The sequence below is a fragment of the Rattus norvegicus genome, chromosome 17, assembly GCF_036323735.1.
Source record: "Rattus norvegicus strain BN/NHsdMcwi chromosome 17, GRCr8, whole genome shotgun sequence".
Taxonomy (NCBI): domain Eukaryota; kingdom Metazoa; phylum Chordata; class Mammalia; order Rodentia; family Muridae; genus Rattus; species Rattus norvegicus.
In genome coordinates this window covers 84,577,226-84,597,763 of record NC_086035.1, presented here as the reverse complement: position 1 = coordinate 84,597,763, position 20,538 = coordinate 84,577,226, and the positions used below count along the sequence as shown (strand labels likewise).

Here is a 20,538-nt window from a genome sequence, read left to right as displayed (position 1 = left end):
GAGTGGGGTGTTGAAATCTCCCACTATTATTGTGTGAGGTGCAATGTGTGTTTTGAGCTTTAGTAAGGTTTCTTTTACATATGTAGGTGCCCTTGTATTTGGGGCATAGATATTTAGGATTGAGAGTTCATCTTGGTGGATTTTTCCTTTGATGAATATGAAGTGTCCTTCCTTATCTTTTTTGATGACTTTTAGTTGAAAATTGATTTTATTTGATATTAGAATGGCTACTCCAGCTTGCTTCTTCTGACCATTTGCTTGGAAAATTGTTTTCCAGCCTTTCACTCTGAGGTAATGTCTGTCTTTGTCTCTGAGGTGTGTTTCCTGTAGGCAGCAGAATGCAGGGTCCTCGTTGCGTATCCAGTTTGTTAATCTATGTCTTTTTATTGGGGAGTTGAGGCCATTGATATTGAGAGATATTAAGGAATAGTGATTATTGCTTCCCGTTATATTCATATTTGGAAGTGAGGTTATGTTTGTGTGCTTTCATTCTCTTTGTTTTGTTGCCAAGATGATTAGTTTCTTGCTTCTAGGGTATAGCTTGCCTCCTTATGTTGGGCTTTACCCTTTATTATCCTTTGTAGTGCTGGACTTGTAGAAAGATATTGTGCAAATTTGGTTTTGTCATGGAATATCTTGGTTTCTCCATCTATGTTAATTGAGAGTTTTGCAGGATACAGTAACCTGGGCTGGCATTTGTGTTCTCTTAGGGTCTGTATGACATCTGTCCAGGATCTTCTGGCCTTCATAGTTTCTGGCGAAAAGTCTGGTGTGATTCTGATAGGTCTGCCTTTATATGTTACTTGACCTTTTTCCCTTACTGCTTTTAATATTCTTTCTTTATTTTGTGCGTTTGGTGTTTTGATAATTATGTGATGGGAGGTGTTTCTTTTCTGGTCCAATCTATTTGGAGTTCTGTAGGCTTCTTGTATGCCTATGGGTATCTCTTTTTTTAGGTTAGGGAAGTTTTCTTCTATGATTTTGTTGAAGATATTTACTGGTCCTTTGAGCTGGGAGTCTTCACTCTCTTCTATACCTATTATCCTTAGGTTTGATGTTCTCATTGAGTCCTGGATTTCCTGTATGTTTTGGACCAGTAGCTTTTTCCGCTTTACATTATCTTTGACAGTTGAGTCAATGATTTCTATGGAATCTTCTGCTCCCGAGATTCTCTCTTCCATCTCTTGAATTCTGTTGGTGAAGCTTGTATCTACAGCTCCTTGTCTTTTCTTTTGATTTTCTATGTCCAGGGTTGTTTCCATGTGTTCTTTCTTGATTGCTTCTATTTCCATTTTTAATTCCTTCAACTGTTTGATTGTGTTTTCCTGGAATTCTTTCAGGGATTTTTGCGATTCCTCTCTGTAGGCTTCTACTTGTTCTCTAAGGGAGTTCTTTATGTCTTTCTTGAAGTCCTCCAGCATCATGATCAAATATGATTTTGAAACTAGGTCTTGCTTTTCTGGTGTGTTTGGATATTCCGTGTTTGCTTTGGTGGGAGAATTGGGCTCCGATGATGCCATGTAGTCTTGGTTTCTGTTGCTTGGGTTCCTGTGCTTGCCTCTCGCCATCTGATTATCTCTAGTGTTACTTTGTTCTGCTATTTCTGACAGTGGCTAGACTGTCCTATAACCTGTGTGTCAGGAGTGCTGTAGACCTGTTTTCCTGTTTTCTTTCAGCCAGTTATGGGGACAGAGTGTTCTGCTTTCGGGCGTGTAGTTTTTCCTCTCTACAGGTCTTCAGCTGTTCCTGTGGGCCTGTGTCTTGAGTTCACCAGGCAGGTTTCTTGCAGGGGAAAAGTTGGTCCTACCTGTGGTTCCAAGGCTCAAGTTTGCTCGTGGGGTACTGCCTAAGTCCTCTCCGCTGTGGCAGCAACCGGGAAAATCTGTGCCGCTCCTTCCGGGAGCCTCCGTGCACCAGGGTTTCAGATGAAGTTTGGTGTTTTCCTCTGGCGCCTGGATGTGCACAGAGTGCAGTCTCTTCTGGTTTCCCAGGCATGTCCGCCTGTCTGAAGGTTCAGCTCTCCCTCCCACGGGATTTGGTTGCAGAGAACTGTTTATCCGGTCTGTTTCCTTCAGGTTCCGGCAGTGTCTCAGACGCAGGGGTCCTGCCGCTCCCGGGCCCTCCCCTATGGGAACCCAGAGGCCTTATACAGTTGCCTCTTGGGCCAGGGATGTGGGCAGGGGTGGGCAGTGTTGGTGGTCTCCTCCGCTCTGCAGCCTCAGGAGTGCCCACCTGATCAGGCGGTGAGGTCTCTCTCCCACGGGGTTTGGGAGCCATACAAGGAATTCTAAATTTCTATTAATCATGATCTTGGCACAAGGGACCTTTACCTTAGGAGTTGAACCATCTAGCACTTGATGTTAAGGCACCATGGGCCAGAGCACAAAAGCAAAGCAAAGTACATTACCAAGGATGTTCAGAGAAAGGTGATTTGGACCTAAAGGCAAACAACTGTTATTGACCTACTGCCCTGTATGAGTCTTTATGGAAATTTGCAGGGCAAAGACCGTCTGTAAAGACCCAGAGTGCTAAGGGCTTTGTCTTTGTACCCTCATTGTTAAATCTAGTTAGAAAGCAGTACTTCCTGAGCTGACAAGATGGTTCAACAGGGAAAGGTGGTTGCTGCCATGCCTCATGATGACAGTTTAATCTCAGAAATGCACATAGTAGAAGGAGAAAACTAATTCGAGAAGGTTGCTCTCTGACTGTCATACCTGCCCCATGGTATGCAAGCCCCACCCCAACCCTTCACACATACACTGTGCACAAAGGCACACATAATACTAAGTCAATGTGAAATCAGGAAGAAGAGCCTGGGATAGGAGGAAAGGCATGGAGCATTGACTGTGTCTTTGAAGTCAGTTCTCTCTTTGGGGCTATGTCCATATTTCTACTTTAATCATTAATTGGGCTTTGCTTTGTGTGTGTGTGTGTGTGTGTGTGTGTGTGTGTGTGTGTGTACTATTAAAACAATCTTAGCATTTTTCTTACTATCCCTGGCTAGATTGTACAGTTGGCAGCAATGCCATTTGTTAATGACTGTCCATCACCCGAGATCATTATGTTAATATTCAATCTCATTCCCAAATATCATGTAGACTGTTGATTGATGGATCTTATCATTATTTTAAAACTTCTGCAATACTGAACATCATTCTAAATGAACAGGACGAATACATAATGTTTTTGCTTTTGACATTTTGAAAACTATGAACCATGAAAAGATGATTCACTATAAAACTATATAAGTCATTGTATGCCTATAGCTATAAATATTCTAAATAAAATCATATATTTTAACACCTGCAGATTCTAGAGAATTAGCTCAATTAGTTATTATTTAACCCCCTCATTTCCTTTAACTTTGTCTAGCTATACTTTTAAAAATTTACACTAAGCATTGAGACTTAGAACTAAATTACAGAAAAGAGTAAATATATCTATGGAATTTGGGATTGGAGTGTGAAACAGATGTTTTCATTATTTAATCTACTGAATTCTTCATGTTATTCCATGGGTTCATCTATCTTTATTTCTCCCTCACCTTGTTTCTACTTCCTCTGTTTTCACTTAAAATTTCTTTTCTGCATTGAATTTCAATTGCTATGTATTTTTAAAACCATCTATTATTTCCCTTTGCATGAGACTTGCTTAATTTATTTAATCATAGAAATTGTTCATATTTTAAATTTATGCTCTTATGTGTCTTATATTCTATGAATCTGTCTGTATCTTATTTATGGACACATCTAAAACATCCTCTTGACTGTGGCAATATCCCTCATATCCTCCAGTGGTTCACATCCTTTTTCAGCTAGAACCCACCTATGGAAAGTGCAACGTGTGATAAGTCTCTGCAAGAGTCAATATTTCACTTCAAAGCCCAAGCAGCCCACCGCTCCACAGAAACAGTGATGAAATTCTTCAGCCAAAGGAACCTGAGGCAAATCCTTTGACCTTTAAGAAGTGTAGTCCTTGTCAGTTTTTTTTTTTTGATAAGAAAATTTTGAAAACAGAAAACAACTTTACCTCTTTTTTTTAAAGATAAAAAAAATAAAGTGATTTATAGGTAGTAAAAAAGAAAAAAAGAACATACAATGTAAATAGCAGTTTCTATGGGAAAACTTTGAACAGAATTAAAATATTGAAACATGATATAAATATACAGATAATTTGTCTAAATAGTTTAACAAATAATTATTCCAATGTTTTCTCATTATTCATTATACATATTTAACATGTGCACTTTAATATCAATGTGTGTTGGCTGAATTGCTAAAGTAGTTGTTGAAAAAGTTAATATATTGTTTCTCAGAGTTCTGTGATCTACTATATATGCCACAGTATAAATAAAAATGAAAAAATATTTAAACCTACAAAAATATTTTTTTTCATTGATTTCTTTTTTTTTTAATTTAGAGAATACTTTATTAGTTTTTGTAATCAAACCCACGTAGATAAGACCTTACATATTTAATACAGTGTGTTACCCCTGTACAAATGGAAAAAACTTAAGTTCAACATTTCTAGACAAATATGGCTGTTAATTTCTGTACAGTGCCAACTCAACACAGTAAACGGGGATACTTTTTTCCAAAGTTGACAGCACAGGTAAAGTTTCAAAAAATTCAAATTATATATCTGTATATATATTTATATTTATATAAAAAGACCAATAATAGCAGTGTTATGCATCAACAGCAGCAACAGCTTTTCCAGGTTCTGCAGTCATCTGAACAAAACTGTAGAGACATCCAGCATACTCCATTAAAAAAAAAAAAAAAGTAAAAAAACAAAACCCGAGAAAACAGCACAGTTCTGTTACTCTTGTGGTACCTGGCACCATTTTTTTTTTAAATTAGCTTCTCAATCATCATCTGGAAAGAAAACATTCTGAGCAACATCATTAAAAACAGCTCTGATAAAGCACGGTCACTACTACGTATCATAAAGCAGGTACAAGCTATTTTACATCCACAGAGGTATGATACAGTACTGTCCTACATCTATAATACTAGAGGATACAATTTAAAAGGCATTATTTGAGACTTGATTCTACTTTTCCAGCAGAGGGCCCAAAGGATGGTGTGACACAGCTTTGTAAAGAAACATACTCTAGACAGGATTTCCTTTCACTAGTGGCACAGTTCTAAGGATTCATTCTCTCCATGAATGTCAGCTAAAACCGTTATTAAAAAAATGAAATATCCCTAGAAAAAAACCGTATAACCACCGGATTCACATGAAGATGACCTAGTGGAGACAAGCTGGACCTCACCTTACCAACAAGCTATCAAATCTGTTATGTTTAAACAGTGAGACCTCCAAGGAAGGAGATGCCAAGTAGTGCTTCAAAGCTTCGGACCACAATCAAACACAGCATCCTTTTCAACAGAAGCAGAAGCTCATCTGAATATGCTCAAGGATGCTGACATCAACATTTAATCATCTCCTCACTCATCCAGGAAGAGGGGGAGATCAGTTACTACTGTACTTTATTGTGTTCAACCAAATCACCATGTTACAAAAATAGCAAGCTGCCATAATAAAAAATAAGGCTCCTCTATCCAGCACCAGATAGCATCATTTTACTTTCAAGCCTAGAAATTGCACACTTGTATATAAACCAATCGAAGATGAGGATTGAGAGTTCATCTTGGTGGATTTTTCCTTTGATGAATATGAAGTGTCCTTCCTTATCTTTTTTGATGACTTTTAATTGAAAATTGATTTTATTTGATATTAGAATGGCTACTCCAGCTTGCTTCTTCTGACCATTTGCTTGGAAAGTTGTTTTCCAGCCTTTCACTCTGAGGTAGTGTCTGTCTTTGGCTCTGAGGTGTGTTTCCTGTAGGCAGCAGAATGCAGGGTCCTCATTGCGTATCCAGTTTGTTAATCTATGTCTTTTTATTGGGGAGTTGAGGCCATTGATGTTGAGAGATATTAAGGAATAGTGATTATTGCTTCCTGTTATATTCATATTTGGATGTGAGGTTATGTTTGTGTGCTTTCATTCTCTTTGTTTTGTTGCCAAGACAATTAGTTTCTTGCTTCTTCTAGGGTATAGCTTGCCTCCTTATGTTGGGCTTTACCCTTTATTATCCTTTGTAGTGCTGGATTTGTAGAAAGATATTGTGCAAATTTGGTTTTGTCATGGAATATCTTGGTTTCTCCATCTATGTTAATTGAGAGTTTTGCAGGATACAGTAACCTGGGCTGGCATTTGTGTTCTCTTAGGGTCTGTATGACATCTGTCCAGGATCTTCTGGCCTTCATATTTTCTGGTGAAAAGTCTGGTGTGATTCTGATAGGTCTGCCTTTATATGTTACTTGACCTTTTTCCCTTACTGCTTTTAATATTCTTTCTTTATTTTGTGCGTTTGGTGTTTTGACAATTATGTGATGGGAGGTGTTTCTTTTCTGGTCCAATCTATTTGGAGTTCTGTAGGCTTCTTGTATGCCTATGGGTATCTCTTTTTTTAGGTTAGGGAAGTTTTCTTCTATGATTTTGTTGAAGATATTTACTGGTCCTTTGAGCTGGGAGTCTTCACTCTCTTCTATACCTATTATCCTTAGGTTTGATGTTCTCATTGAGTCCTGGATTTCCTGTATGTTTTGGACCAGTAGCTTTTTCCGCTTTACATTATCTTTGACAGTTGAGTCAATGATTTCTATGGAATCTTCTGCTCCCGAGATTCTCTCTTCCATCTCTTGTATTCTGTTGGTGAAGCTTGTATCTACAGCTCCTTGTCTTTTCTTTTGATTTTCTATGTCCAGGGTTGTTTCCATGTGTTCTTTCTTGATTGCTTCTATTTCCATTTTTAATTCCTTCAACTGTTTGATTGTTTTTCCTGGAATTCTTTCAGGGATTTTTGCGATTCCTCTCTGTAGGCTTCTACTTGTTCTCTAAGGGAGTTCTTCACGTCTTTCTTGAAGTCCTCCAGCATCATTATCAAATATGATTTTGAAACTAGATCTTGCTTTTCTGGTGTGTTTGGATATTCCGTGTTTGCTTTGGTGGCAGAATTGGGCTCCGATGATGCCATGTAGTCTTGGTTTCTGTTGCTTGGGTTCCTGCGCTTGCCTCTCGCCATCAGATTATCTCTAGTGTTCCTTTGTTCTGCTATTTCTGACCGTGGCTAGACTGTCCTATAAGCCTGTGTGTCAGGAGTGCTGTAGACCTGTTTTCCTGTTTTCTTTCAGCCAGTTATGGGGACAGAGTGTTCTGCTTTCGGGCGTGTAGTTTTTCCTCTCTACAGGTCTTCAGCTGTTCCTGTGGGCCTGTGTCTTGAGTTCACCAGGCATGTTTCTTGCAGGGGAAAAGTTGGTCCTACCTGCGGTTCCAAGGCTCAAGTTTGCTCGTGGGGTACTGCCTAAGTCCTCTCCACGGCGGCAGCAACCGGGAAGATCTGCGCCGCTCTTTCTGGGAGCCTCCGTGCACCAGGGTTCCAGATGGCGTTTGGTGTTTTCCTCTCGCGTCTGGATGTGCACTTCTAACCCAGGCGTGTCCGCCTCTCTGAAGGTTTAGCTCTCCCTCCCACGGGATTTGGGTGCAGAGAACTGTTTATCCGGTCTGTTTCCTTCAGGTTCCGACGTTGTCTCAGGCGCAGGGATCCTGCCGCTCCTGGGCCCTCCCCTACGGGAACCCAGAGGCCTTATACAGTTGCCTCTTGGGCCAGGGATGTGGGCAGGGGTGGGCAGTGTTGGTGGTCTCCTCTGCTCTGCAGCCTCAGGAGTGCCCACCTGATCAGGCGGTGAGGTCACAACTTTATCTCTTTATATGTAAAGTTTACTGAAACAAAAAGTAATCTTTCCATGCTGGAAGGTGTTGCTCACCCCTTAGGTGTCTCTTTGTGGCTGATGTGCAACCCTTCCCTATTGGGCTTTGATTTCTGATCCGCAAGGTCGGGCTGCTTGATGAATGATGCAAGTAGAGAAGAAGCAATTCCTGAGTGGAAATACAGCAATATTCAGAAAAGAAAAATGTAAAATTTCAATGGCGCTGTCACAGTGTCCACAGTGACAAGCGGGTTATTAATGCAGCATATCTCTACTTCTGAAAGCATGGGTCTTAGGCTCCCACCAGCAGATCATAGACCCTGTTAACAATGCAGAATCTCAGGACTGGGCATTTGACTCAAGACATAGAATATTTGCAGCATAAGAATTAGTCTCCAACACCCATGGAAACATCACTGAGAAACCCGGAGAGATGACTCAGCAGTTAAGAGCACCAGCTGCTCCTCTATACTGACTTGGCTTTGACTCCCAGCACACACACACACACACACACACACACACACACACACACACCAGCTCTTTATAACTCTAGACCTAGGAAATCTGATACCATCCTCTGACTTCTGTGGGTTCTAGGTATGTACACAGTATACAAAGGGGAAAACATTCAAGCACATTAAATTAAACTATTTATTAAAAGAAGAAAAGGGAGAAGAAGAAGAGAAGGAGGAGATACAGGTATAATAATAAGAAGAAGAACAACAACAACCTGTACATGGGTATCTGTAATGCCAGGACTAGGGGAGACAGAGGCAGGAGTACCTAACCCCAAAGGCAGTGAGAGACCATCTCAGAGGAATAATGTATACAATGAAAGGGTAGGAAACCTCAATGTCCTTTTGCTTCCAAGGGCTTGAGACTTGTCATATAAAAAAATATCAAGTACACAGACACAGACACACACACACACACACACACACACACACACACACACACACACACACACAAATCTGGATTCGTAGTATATAAGAAAGTGCCTGCGTGTACATGCCTCTGTTAGTTTTTCACGATCTTTCTTTTAAAGATCCTGTTTGGTAGCTTGCTTGTTTTGCTCTATTCTTGTTTGTCTTTTTTATTTGCCTGTTTGCTTTCTTAAGAGAAAGAAAGGAGCTGCGGAGTTGAATAGGGAGGGGTGGAGGTGGAGAGTATCTATGAGGAGTTGAGTGAGGGAAAGGAAATTGTGGCCAGACTATATTGAAACAAACATTACTTTCAATAATAAGAAAGAAAAAAAAGAGTTCAGCACTTACTGGGATCTTTGAATTAGTTTTCACTACAGTTAAGTTTGGAAAATCAGAGACTCGCGTTAGCTTCCCGGTTCAAAAAAATGAGATTTTAAGCATGTCTACTGTGGAATTTGAAGGTTGCTTAATACTGGGGCATCTAGATGAAAATCAGGAAGAGTTGATATATTAGACAGAAGTAGATGTAATATAAATGTTAAACCATTTCAAGAATATATTGACCATTTGATTAAGAAATAATAAAATTTTCTGAATGTCGTTGGCCATCTTTTACTACATAGTATTTTCATAGCATTCTCCGGAACATCCCCCAAAGACCTAGAAGTTAAACAACAATTGTTTACTGTGTTGGACAGAAGGAGGAATGTAACTCTAGGCTTTTCACACCCTCACATAAGTTCTCTGAAATAATGACCCTGAGACTTAATATTTCATGAATGTGTGCTGAGGCCATAAACTTTGGCTTGTTCTCTGATGAGTTCATAACCTGGTTACCCATTTATTCCATGCTATGTCTTGCACAGCTGGTTGACTACCTCTTCTCAAGTATATGTGACTCTATCCTTTAGAGTTTGGGTTGAATCTTCCCATACCCGACTCAATCCCAGAATTCCTCTCTCTCTCTCTCTCTCTCTCTCTCTCTCTCTCTCTCTCTCTCTCTCTCTTCCTCTCTCTCTTTGTCTCTTCCAGATGTCTCACCTTCAAATACTGTCTAATTTCATTGGCCAATCAACTTTTTATAAAAAGGTGAATGCTTCTACACACTGCGCAAGAGATTATTTCTACATTACACCATTTTACTCCAATGAAAAGCACTTTCTGTTACAGTAATAGACTACATAAAGAATAACAATTATGAAAACTATCAGGTAAGATTTACATTCATAAAATTGAGTCATATGTATTTGACAACCTTGGAGAAAGTATTCTACTATCTATTTTATCTTACTGAATTTAGAGTTCTGTACCTAAATCAACCTCTATTACAACTTGCATTACTAACTTTAAATATCTTCTTAGACTTAAAAATATTTTCTTACATCTTAAACAACTTAAGCTCTTTTGTGAGACTAAAATTATCTAGTGTTCAACCCCATCAGAAATCGGAGGAAGAATAAATATTATCTGGGAATGCAGGAAGTGCAGGCAAGCAGCTTCCAAAACTACAAAAATGAGAGAGAAGCTGGCTGCCTGGACAGTCACCCAAGATTTCTTTGTGCATAAGAGCATGTATCTTCTGGGTCTTCTGGTCTAGAATGAATATCTGAAAGTATATCTTTTCTTTGAAGTGAGAATTATGAAGGACTGCTTACCTTGTCTTGGCAAAGCTTGGCAATCAACTTCCCTGTGTCGTGTTAGTCCACTTTGGACAGTATCCTGTCATCAGTTGAAGCCAGGACAGTTTCTTTCTCAGTACTTAGCTTGCCATATATGAAGCAAATGCCATATGAATGTTCTTTAATGCTCATCTTTTCCCTTGAAGTAGAATGAGGGTGTAGCCAGGAGCAGACCTGTCTCACCATCAAAAAAAAATCTTATAATGATAAAACATCTTTAAATGCCATATTCTGTCGATCCCTGAGTTTTTGAAGACCATATATCCACCCATAGTGTATCTGAGTTGTTTGTTTCTAGCTATTTACTATCTGTTCAACTTTAAAATCATTTTACTGAAACCAACTCGATTAGAATATATAACATGACCATAAGTCTTACTGATTAACTATTAACTAGTAATTAAGTATTCTAAAAAGTTTATAATAGCATAGAACTTAACATTGTATTTTTAAGAATTATGTAGTCACAACGCCTTAAAAAGAGTTGATACATAGCGTGCTGTAGCCAAATATATCCAAATTTTGTTTCAATATGTAAAGATCTTTACCAAGGTAAGATTTTTTTTTGGCCAATATAACTCTATAGTCTAAGATTCACAATCTGCCCTTTATTCTATTAATCCAATATCCTCTCTTTTTTATTTTCATTGCTTCTCCCTCTTTTGCCTCCTAACACTAGGAATGAAAGAAAGATAGAGGAAAGAGAAAAAGAAATTTCTGAATTTAATCTCCCTCATTCTGTTTCTTTCTTGTCCCAGACGTGTGACCACCCTCTTAAATGATGACAATGGCAAACAGCCAACATCCAGCGAATAGCGGAAAACTATCCACCCCACCTCTTGGAAATAGGTATGTCTTTCTCTTATCATTGCTTCCTGATGATTTGGGGTATCATTTTACTTTTTTGAGCCTCCTAAAAATGGGCCATTGGTAAGTCTATAAAAGCTACCTATAACATTTGCTGTCCAGTCTCTGCATGGTTAGAAAGGGCTGGCTCTAATGAAGTCCTGACTGGAACAGTCTAAGATGCCGAATGATATAGCCATCAATTTTACAATAGTCCTGGATGCAGATTTTTGAGGAAACAGCATTGCAGCAGTCTGAGGTAGGGTTACCTGTGCTGTTTATTTTGTCTCTTTGGCTGTCTAGTCCTCTGCAAACATGTAACATTTCAAGGGAGTAATGTAGAGAAGGATTCTCTTTTGCAATATATCAAAGCATCACCTGTCAATAGAAAGCCTATGACTACTGAGCTGAAGCAGGATTAGAAGGTGGGACATTTGGAAGAGACAGAGAGGATTCTACAAAAGAGTCCGGCACAAAGATCAGCCCCAAACTGTGAGGAGACAGATACATAGAACGAAGGAGATGTAACCAACCATGCAGCACTCAGAATAAACAGGTTAATTCAATTATTAGCTAGTGGGAAAACATGCCTAAATTTATAGCCTATGCATTTATTTATATGTAAGAAGTCTCAGAGCCATTATTATTTTTTGTTGTTGTTGTTCTTTTTTTCGGAGCTGGGGACCGAACCCAGGGCCTTGCCCTTCCTAAGTAAGCGCTCTACCACTGAGCTAAATCCCCAGCCCCGAGCCATTCTTTTTGAGAACTTGAGTGTAGATGAAAAGTCTGCTGTTACAAATGTAATCAGTAAACATGGGGTACAGAATCCAGACTCAGAGCCTGAAAAATCCTGGGTGGAAAGGTAGCAAACAATCACTTCCCAGATTGGGATGAAATCTCCTAACCTGGTGGGAGACTTTTTTAAAAGAAAACCTGGAGGACAGCAGAGTAGCTGAGATCAGCCCATGATGTGGCTGCTTAAGAGCTCCTATGGAGCAATGAAGCTTGTGTGTTTGTTCCTCTGTGAGATATGGACCGGATCCAGAACAGGTGACTACATGCTCTGGCCTAGAGTCATCTTCCCAGCGTGGGCAGGAGGTTTGACTCTCATGGAAAACAGTGTCTCCAGCCTAGAACCCACAAGAGCTGCCAGCTAGACCAAGTGGAGGGGGTAGGCGCCATAGAAATGTACTAGTTGAATGACAGAAGCACAGCAGGGTCAGGGAGAGTTAGAAGACACCAATTACAGATACAGGGAACAACAGGAAAAGCTGAAAAGTCAACAGACATGGTAGGATACTTGGAAAGTCCTTAAGGAGAGAACTAGAAATTAAAAAGAAAAATATATTTGATGTTAAAAGATGGAGAAAATACAATGACAGAGAGTACTTGAACCATGTATAATTTTGTTTCAATTATCAGTAAGCAAATAATTATATGTTCAATAATAATTATAGTTGTATATATTCATTTTAAGAAAGATAAGAGTAAACAGACTTAAATAAGGAGAGAATAGAATGCAGAATTGGAGCCCATAGAACAGAGATTAGAGGATTCTGTAAATCAGGATAAAGAACTTTCAGAACAATCCGATCTGGAATCTGCAATAACAACAAAAGGAATGGTTATAGATGAGAAAGACCCACAAAGGCTTGAACAATTTTCATGGCATCTCACAGAGATTAGATATATTGAATAGGAGTACAGACTGTTTGATACTTCCTCAGAACAATGTCATTAATAGATTATATGTTTCATTTTATAGAGTTCAGAGAATTAAGGTATATGTTGATATAGCATTCTTTTGATACATGTTCAGAATTCCTATGGGCTTTTGCCTTGTATTTAAAAAAATATGATTCTGAGACTTCACATTTATTAAAGATAATAGCTATCTTGGAAATGCCTTTGCAGATTGAAAATGGTGATGTTTCAATATATATTAGAATCTAACATTTTTTAAAGACATTATGGTGTAATGCCTGTTATAAATACAACGTACAATCCTACAGGTCAAGCAATTAGGAGAGATCTAAAAAACCTTTGAAAGAAATGCTCATAGAATGAAAGGAGAATATGACATCTCCCAGAGATAGACAGAAGAATGTTTTATTGACTTTTTTGAATATCAATGAGATACACAATATAGCTCCTGAAATACCCTGGAATTTGGAAAAGACTGAGGAATTAAATCAGCCTACATATGTGATAGCTTTGGAGCATAGGGCAGGAAATATATTGTGTGGAGAAGAGTTTGTCTTTCTTTTTTTCAAAAGACAGAAAGGACTGTTGATTCCAGTCAAATTGAAGAAAATAAGACTTGACAGGGGGAGAACCCCCTGATGATCTTGGCTGCAGAGAGGAAGAAAGAAATCAAGAACAAGGGTAAAATAGGTAAAATCTATGCTGATCCCCCTAAAGAGGAATGGGATTTGTTCCCCAGCCACATTCTATTGTTGTGATCCCAACATTGAGTTCTTGAATAAGGTGGCTCATGGTCCTTCCTACTGATATGGTACTTTCAGGCACTTTCCCTGACTCCTTGTTCTTCAGGTTTCACCAAGGCATTTCTTCCAGAAGTATTAACAGGTGTATCTATAGATGGCAGATTGATTTTAGAATTCGATATCTTTATCACAGAATTCATTCTGGTCCTTATTAACATAACTGCAGCAACAGAATGGATCTGTCTTGAATTAAGTCAGCTGTTATTTTATTGCTAGCTTTCTGGGAAATTTTGTTTAGTCTTCCAATTCCAGCTGGACCGTTTTCCATCTCAAAGTGACTTCCTGGTAATTTCTTTCCTCTTCTGATAAAGCCCTGGCTCATTTTTTAGGGACCAAAACTTTCATAACACCAGTGATCCCTAAAATATACTATCTATAAGTGAATGTTTCCTTCTCTCTGTTTGTTTCTGTCTATATCGATGTCTTTCTCATTCTTGTTAAAATATACTGATAAACTGACTTTATAGCAAGACCACCTTGAATTTTTCAACTCAGATTAAAATTTATTTTTTAAAATGAGATATTATAAATAAAGAATCTAGAGTTAAACTAATTTTACATGCAAACACAACGTTAATCATGAAACAATTGTGCAACCGTGATGCTGACCAGAATTCCAAGTGTGGGTGTGAATCCCCTTTATTTCCCAGCAGCTTTAAGATCTGAATTATATTACTCACATATTTTTAGATTCTCTCCACTTCTGTTCAACTGACTAGATTCCTTTACTTGTTCTCTACTATGGCTTATGGGGAATAAAGATTAGTTGCTTTCTCTAAAGTTGTTTAGAGTCAAGAGCCACGTGGGCCTTGGCTCTGGGAGAGAAGCCACTTCTCTTCAATAGACTTTGTATTCATCTCTCCTCGAACTGCAGTCAAGTCTCAGTTCTGAAACTTACCTCAGTTACTGAGTGTGAGAACTCTGAGTGAAGCCCCCGCCTGTTGCCCTCATTTAGCACAGCTGTGTAAGATAACACAGCTAACAAGAGTTGTTTTCTCTATTCTCCCCCTTCCTGTACCCTTACTCACTCTGAAATTCATGAACTTTTTTCTAAATCATTATTATGTATATATATACATACACACACATACATACATACATACATACATACATACATACATACACATTCTGCTTAATCTGTTTAACTTTGCTCCCGTGCATATGATTTCAAATATGACTATTTATAATTAGATAACCAACTAGGAGGCTTATCCCTGGAGAAGACTAACTCATCTAACAACATCAAAGCCAGCTTCACTCTGCCCTTCCCTTTCTCCCTATGATTTACACATATCATCATGGATAACGCCCTGCCTCCTCTGATGATTTCATTTGTTCCCTGGCCCTTTCCAAAGTCAATCATATTTTTCCATTAAAAGTAAATTTGACAACAGAAACAGACAGATCCCATGCATCCTAGCAGATCATCACGGACTAACGCTGGTCTTCAATAACAAGAGAAAAGAACGCCCACATATACATGGAAATTGAACAATGCTCCAGTCAATAATAACTTGGTCAAGGAAAAAATAAAGAAAGAAATTAAAGACTTCTTATAATTTAATGAAAATGAAGATATAACATAACCAAAATTATGGGACACAATGAAAGCAGTGCTAAGAGGAAAACTCATAGCTCTGAGAGCCTGCAAAAAGAAACAGGAAAGGACATAGATCAACAGCTTGACAACACACCTAAAAGCTCTAGAACAAAAAGAAGCACATATACCCAAGAGGAGTAGAAGGCAGGAAATAATCAAACTCAGGGCTGAAATAAACCAAGTAGAAACAAAAAGGACTATACAAAGAATCAACAGAACCAAAGCTGGTTCTTTGAGAAAATCAGCAAGATAGATAAATCCATGGCCAGGCTAACAAGAGGCACAGAGATTGTGTCTAAATTAACAAAATCAGAAATGAAAAGGGAGACATAATAACAGAATCAGAGGAAATTCAAAAAATCATAGGATCTGAGTTCCCTGTACCCAAATCACATGGGGAAGAGAGCTGAACACCCAGAGGTACAGACATCCTGAGACCACAGGACAGGCTGGCACTGCTGCACACTTCTGCCCACACCCCAGGTCCAAGGGGAAACTACACAATGCCTCTGGACACAGGAATACAGTCAGGCGGCAGTACCTGTGGTTCAGGTCTGTGCCCAGGTTGGAACTAAACCAGCCAAACTGTTCCCTGAACCCAAATCCTGTGGGGGACGGAACTAGACCCTCAGAAGGGTGGACAGTTCTGAGAAGCCAGAGGAGACTACCCTCTGCCCACAGTCCAGACCCAAGAGGGAATCATCTAGTGCCAAATGTGCTCCATGGGTGCAAGGACCTAGGAGCAATCAGGGGCAGGACCCTTTGATTCCTGCCTGCACCTAGAGCTGGAAGACAGTCTCCAGGAGCATCAACACACTTGAAATCAGAGCACCTGTTCTCAGGAAAGGCTGAAAGAAAACAAGAAAACAGTTCTACAGGAGTTCTGACACAGAGGCCTACAGCAGGGTCAAGTCACTCTTAGAAACAGCAAGACAAGCAAACACCAGAGACAACCCAATGGCTAGAGGCAAGCGCAGGAACATAAGCAACAGACACCAAGACTACTTGGCATCATCAGAGCCCGGTCTCCCCAGAGAAAACACTGGATATCCACACACAGTGGAGAAGCAAGATTTAGATTTAAAATTACATTTTATGATAACGATGCAGGACTTTAAGAAGGACATAAAGAACTCCCTTAAAGAAATGCAGGAAAACACAAGTAAACAAGTAGAAGCCCTTAAAGAGGAAACACAAAAATCCCTGAAAGGACTACAGGAAAACAAAACCAAACAGGCAAAGGAATTGAACAAAACTGTACAGGATTTAAACATGGAAACGGAAACAATAAAGAAAGTACAATGGGAGACAACCTTGGATATAGAAAACCTAAAAAAAAAAAAAAAGACAAGGAGTCATAGATACAAGCATCACCAACAGAATACAAGAGATAGAAGAATCTCAGGGGCAGGAGATACCATAGAAAACATTGACACAACTGTCAAAGATAATGTAAAACCCAAATACTCCTAGCCCAAAACATACAGGAAATCCAGGACATAATGAGAAGGCCAAACCTAAGGATAATAGGTATAGAAGAAAGTGAAGACTCCCAACTTAAAGGTCAGTAAATATATTCAACAAAATTATAGACAAAACTTCCCTAAGATAAAGAAAGATATGCCCATAAACATACAAGAAGCCTACAGAACTCCAAATAGATTGAACAAGAAGAGAAATTCCTCCTGTCACATAATAGTTAAAACACCAAATGCACAAAACAAAGAAATAATATTAAAAGCAGTAAGGGAAAAAAGGTCAAGTGACATATAAAGGCAGACCTTTACGAATTATACCAGACTTCTCACCAGAGACTATGAAAGCCAGAAGATTCTGGACAGATGTCTTAAAGACACTAAGAGAACACAAATGCCAGCCCAGGCATAACAACAATAACAACAGAAAGCCCACATATAAATGGAAGTTGAACAACACTCTACTCAGTGACAACATGGTCAAGGAAGAAATAAAGAAAGAAATTAAAGACTTCTTAGAATTTAATGAAAATGAAGATATGACATACCCAAACTTATGGGACACAATGAAAGCCATGCTAAGAGGAAAACTCATGGCTCTGAGTGCCTGCAAAAAGAAAAAAGGAGAGAGCATAGGTCAGCAGCTTGACGGCACACCCAAAAGTTCTAGAACAAAAAGAAATAAATAAAACCAAGAAGAGTAGAAACAGGAAACAATCAAACTCAGGGCTGGAATCAATCAAGTAGAAATGAAAAAGGACTATACAAAGAATCAACAAAACCACGAGCTGGTTCTTTGAGAAAATCAAGATAGATGAACCCTTACCCAGATTAACCAGAGGTCACAGACAGTGTATCCAAATTAACAAAATCAGAAAAGAAAAGGGAGACATAACAACAGAATCTGAAGAAATTTTTAAAAAAATCAACAGATCCTACTACAAAAGCCTATATTCAACAAAACTGGAAAATCTGGAGGAAATGGAAAATTTTCTAGACAGATACCAGGTACCAAATTTAAATCAGGAATAAAGTACCTAAATAAACCCATAACTCCTAAAGAAATAGCAGCAGTTATTAAAAGTCTCCCAACCAAAAAGAGCCCAGGTCCAGATGGGTTCAGTGCAGAATTCTATCAGACCTTCATAGAAGACCTCATACCAATACTGTCCAAACTATTCCACAAAATTGAAACAGATGGAGCACTACCGAATACCTTCTATGAAGCCACAATTACTCTTATACCTAAACCACACAAAGACCCAACAAAGAAGGAGAACTTCAGACCAATTTCCCTTATGAATATTCAAGGAAAAATACTCAATAAAATTCCTGCAAACTGAATCCAAGAACACATCAAAATGATCATCCATCATGATCAAGTAGGCTTAAACCCAGGGATGGTTTAATATATGGAAATCCATCAACGTAATCCACTATATAAACAAACTCAAAGATAAGAACCACATGATCATTTCATTAGATGCTGAGAAAGCATTTGACAAAATTCAACACCCCTTCATAATAAAAGTCCTGGAAAGATCAGGAATTCAAGGCCCATATCTAAACATAGTAAAAGCAATATACGGCAAACCAGAAGCTAACATCAAACTAAATGGAGAGAAAATTGAAGCATTCCCAGTAAAATCAGGTACTAGACAAGGCTGCCCACTCTCTCCCTACTTATTCAATACAGTACTCAAAATCCTAGCCAGAGTAATCAGACAATGAATGGAGGTCAAAGGGATGCAAATTGAAAAGGAAGAAATCAAATTATCACTATTTGCAGATGATAGGATAGTATATTTAAGTGATCCCAAAAGTTCCACCAGAGAACTTCTTAACCTGATAAACAACTTTAGCAAAGTGTCGGGGTATAAAATTAACTCAAACAAATCAATAGCTTTCCTCTACTCAAAGGATAAACAGGTTGAGAAAGAAGTTGAGGAAACGACACCCTTCACAATAGTCCCAAACAATATAAAGTATCTAGGTGTGACCTTAACCAAGCAAGTGAAAGATCTGTATGACAAGAACTTCAAGTCTCTAAAGAAAGAAACTGAGGAAGATCTCAGAAGATGAAAAGATCTCACATGCTCATGGATTGGCAGGATTAATATAGTAAAAATGGTCATTTTGCCAAAAGCAGGCTACAGATTCAATGCAATCCCCATCAAAATTCTTACTCAATGCTTTATGGCCATAGAAAGAGCAATCTGCAAATTCATTTGGAATAACAAAAAACCCAGAATAGGAAAAAATATATTCAACAACAAAAGAATTTCTGGGGGAATCACCATCCCTGACTTCAAGCAGTATTCCAGAGCAATAGTTAAAAACTGTATGGTATTGATACAGAGACAGGCACATAGACCAGTGGAATAGAATTGAAGACCCAGAAATGAACCCACACACCTAATGTCACTTGATGTTCAACAAAGGAGCTAAAACCATCCAATAGAAGAAAGATAGCATTTTCAACAAATGGTGCTGGTTCGACTGGAGGTCAGCATAAGAAGAATGCAAATCAATCCATTCTTATCTCCACTTACAAGTGGATCAAGGACCTCCACATCAAACCAGATACACTCAAACTAAGAGAAGAAAGAGTGCGGAAGAGTCTCGAACACATGGGCACTGGGGGAAATTTCCTGAACAAAACATCAATGGCTTATGGTCTAAGATCAAGAATCAACAAATGGGACCTCATAAAACTGCAAAGCTTCTGTAAGGCAAAAGACACTGTCATAAGGACAAAACGGCAACCGACAGATTTGGAAAAGATCTTTACCAATCCTACAACTGATAGAGGGCTAATATCCAAAATAGTCAAAGAACTCAAAACGTTAGACTCCAAAGAACCAAATAAGCCCATTAAAATGGGGTACAGAGCTAAACAAAGAATTCACAGCTAAGGAATATCTAATGGCTGAGAAATACCTAAAGAAATGTTCAACATCCTTAGTTATCAAGGAAATGCAAATCAAAACAACTCTGAGATTCCACTTCACAACAGTCAGAAATGGGTAAGATCAAAAACTCAGGTGGCAGCAGATGCTGGTGAGGATGTGGAGAAAGAGGAACACTCCTCCATTTTTTTGTGGGATTGCAAACTGGTACAACCTCTCTGGAAATCAGTCTGGAGTTTCCTTAGAAAATTGGACATTGCACTACCTGAGGACCCAGCTATACCTTTCCTGGGCATATAACCAAATGATGATCCAACATACAACAAAGAAACATGCTCCACTATGTTCATAGTAGCCTTATTTATAATAGCCAGAAGCTGGAAAGAACCTAGATGCACTTCAACAGAGGAATGTATACAGAAAAGTTGGTCCATCTACACAATGGAGTACTACTCACCAATCAAAAACAATGACTTCATGAAATTCATTGGCAAATGGAATGAACTAGAAAATATCATTCTGAGTGAGGTAACCCAATCACAGAAAAAACATGGTATGCACTCATTGATAAATGGATCTTAGCCCAAATACTCAAATTACGCAAGATGCAATGCACAGACCTCATGAAACTCAAAAAGGATGACTAAAATGCAGATACTTCACTCCTTCTTTAAAAGAGGATCAAAAGTATCCATAGAAGGTGATAGGGAGGCAACGTTCAAAGCAGAGATTGAAGGAACAGCCATTCAGAGCCTGCCCCACATGTTGTATGCTCACACTCACACACACACACACACACACACACACACACACACACACA

The 20,538-nt window shown here is 38.8% G+C and overlaps 1 long non-coding RNA gene across 1 annotated transcript; it reads right to left on the bottom strand.

Annotated features, from left to right (window-relative positions):
- Positions 1–6,272: 6,272 nt before the first annotated feature.
- LOC134482614 (uncharacterized) lies at positions 6,273–18,023 on the bottom strand. Its single transcript, XR_010058998.1, has 3 exons — positions 10,358–18,023; positions 9,051–9,183; positions 6,273–7,948 (listed from the first exon to the last, which is right to left on the bottom strand). It is a non-coding gene; the product is annotated as an uncharacterized LOC134482614 (long non-coding RNA).
- Between the last annotated feature and the right edge of the window lie 2,515 nt (positions 18,024–20,538).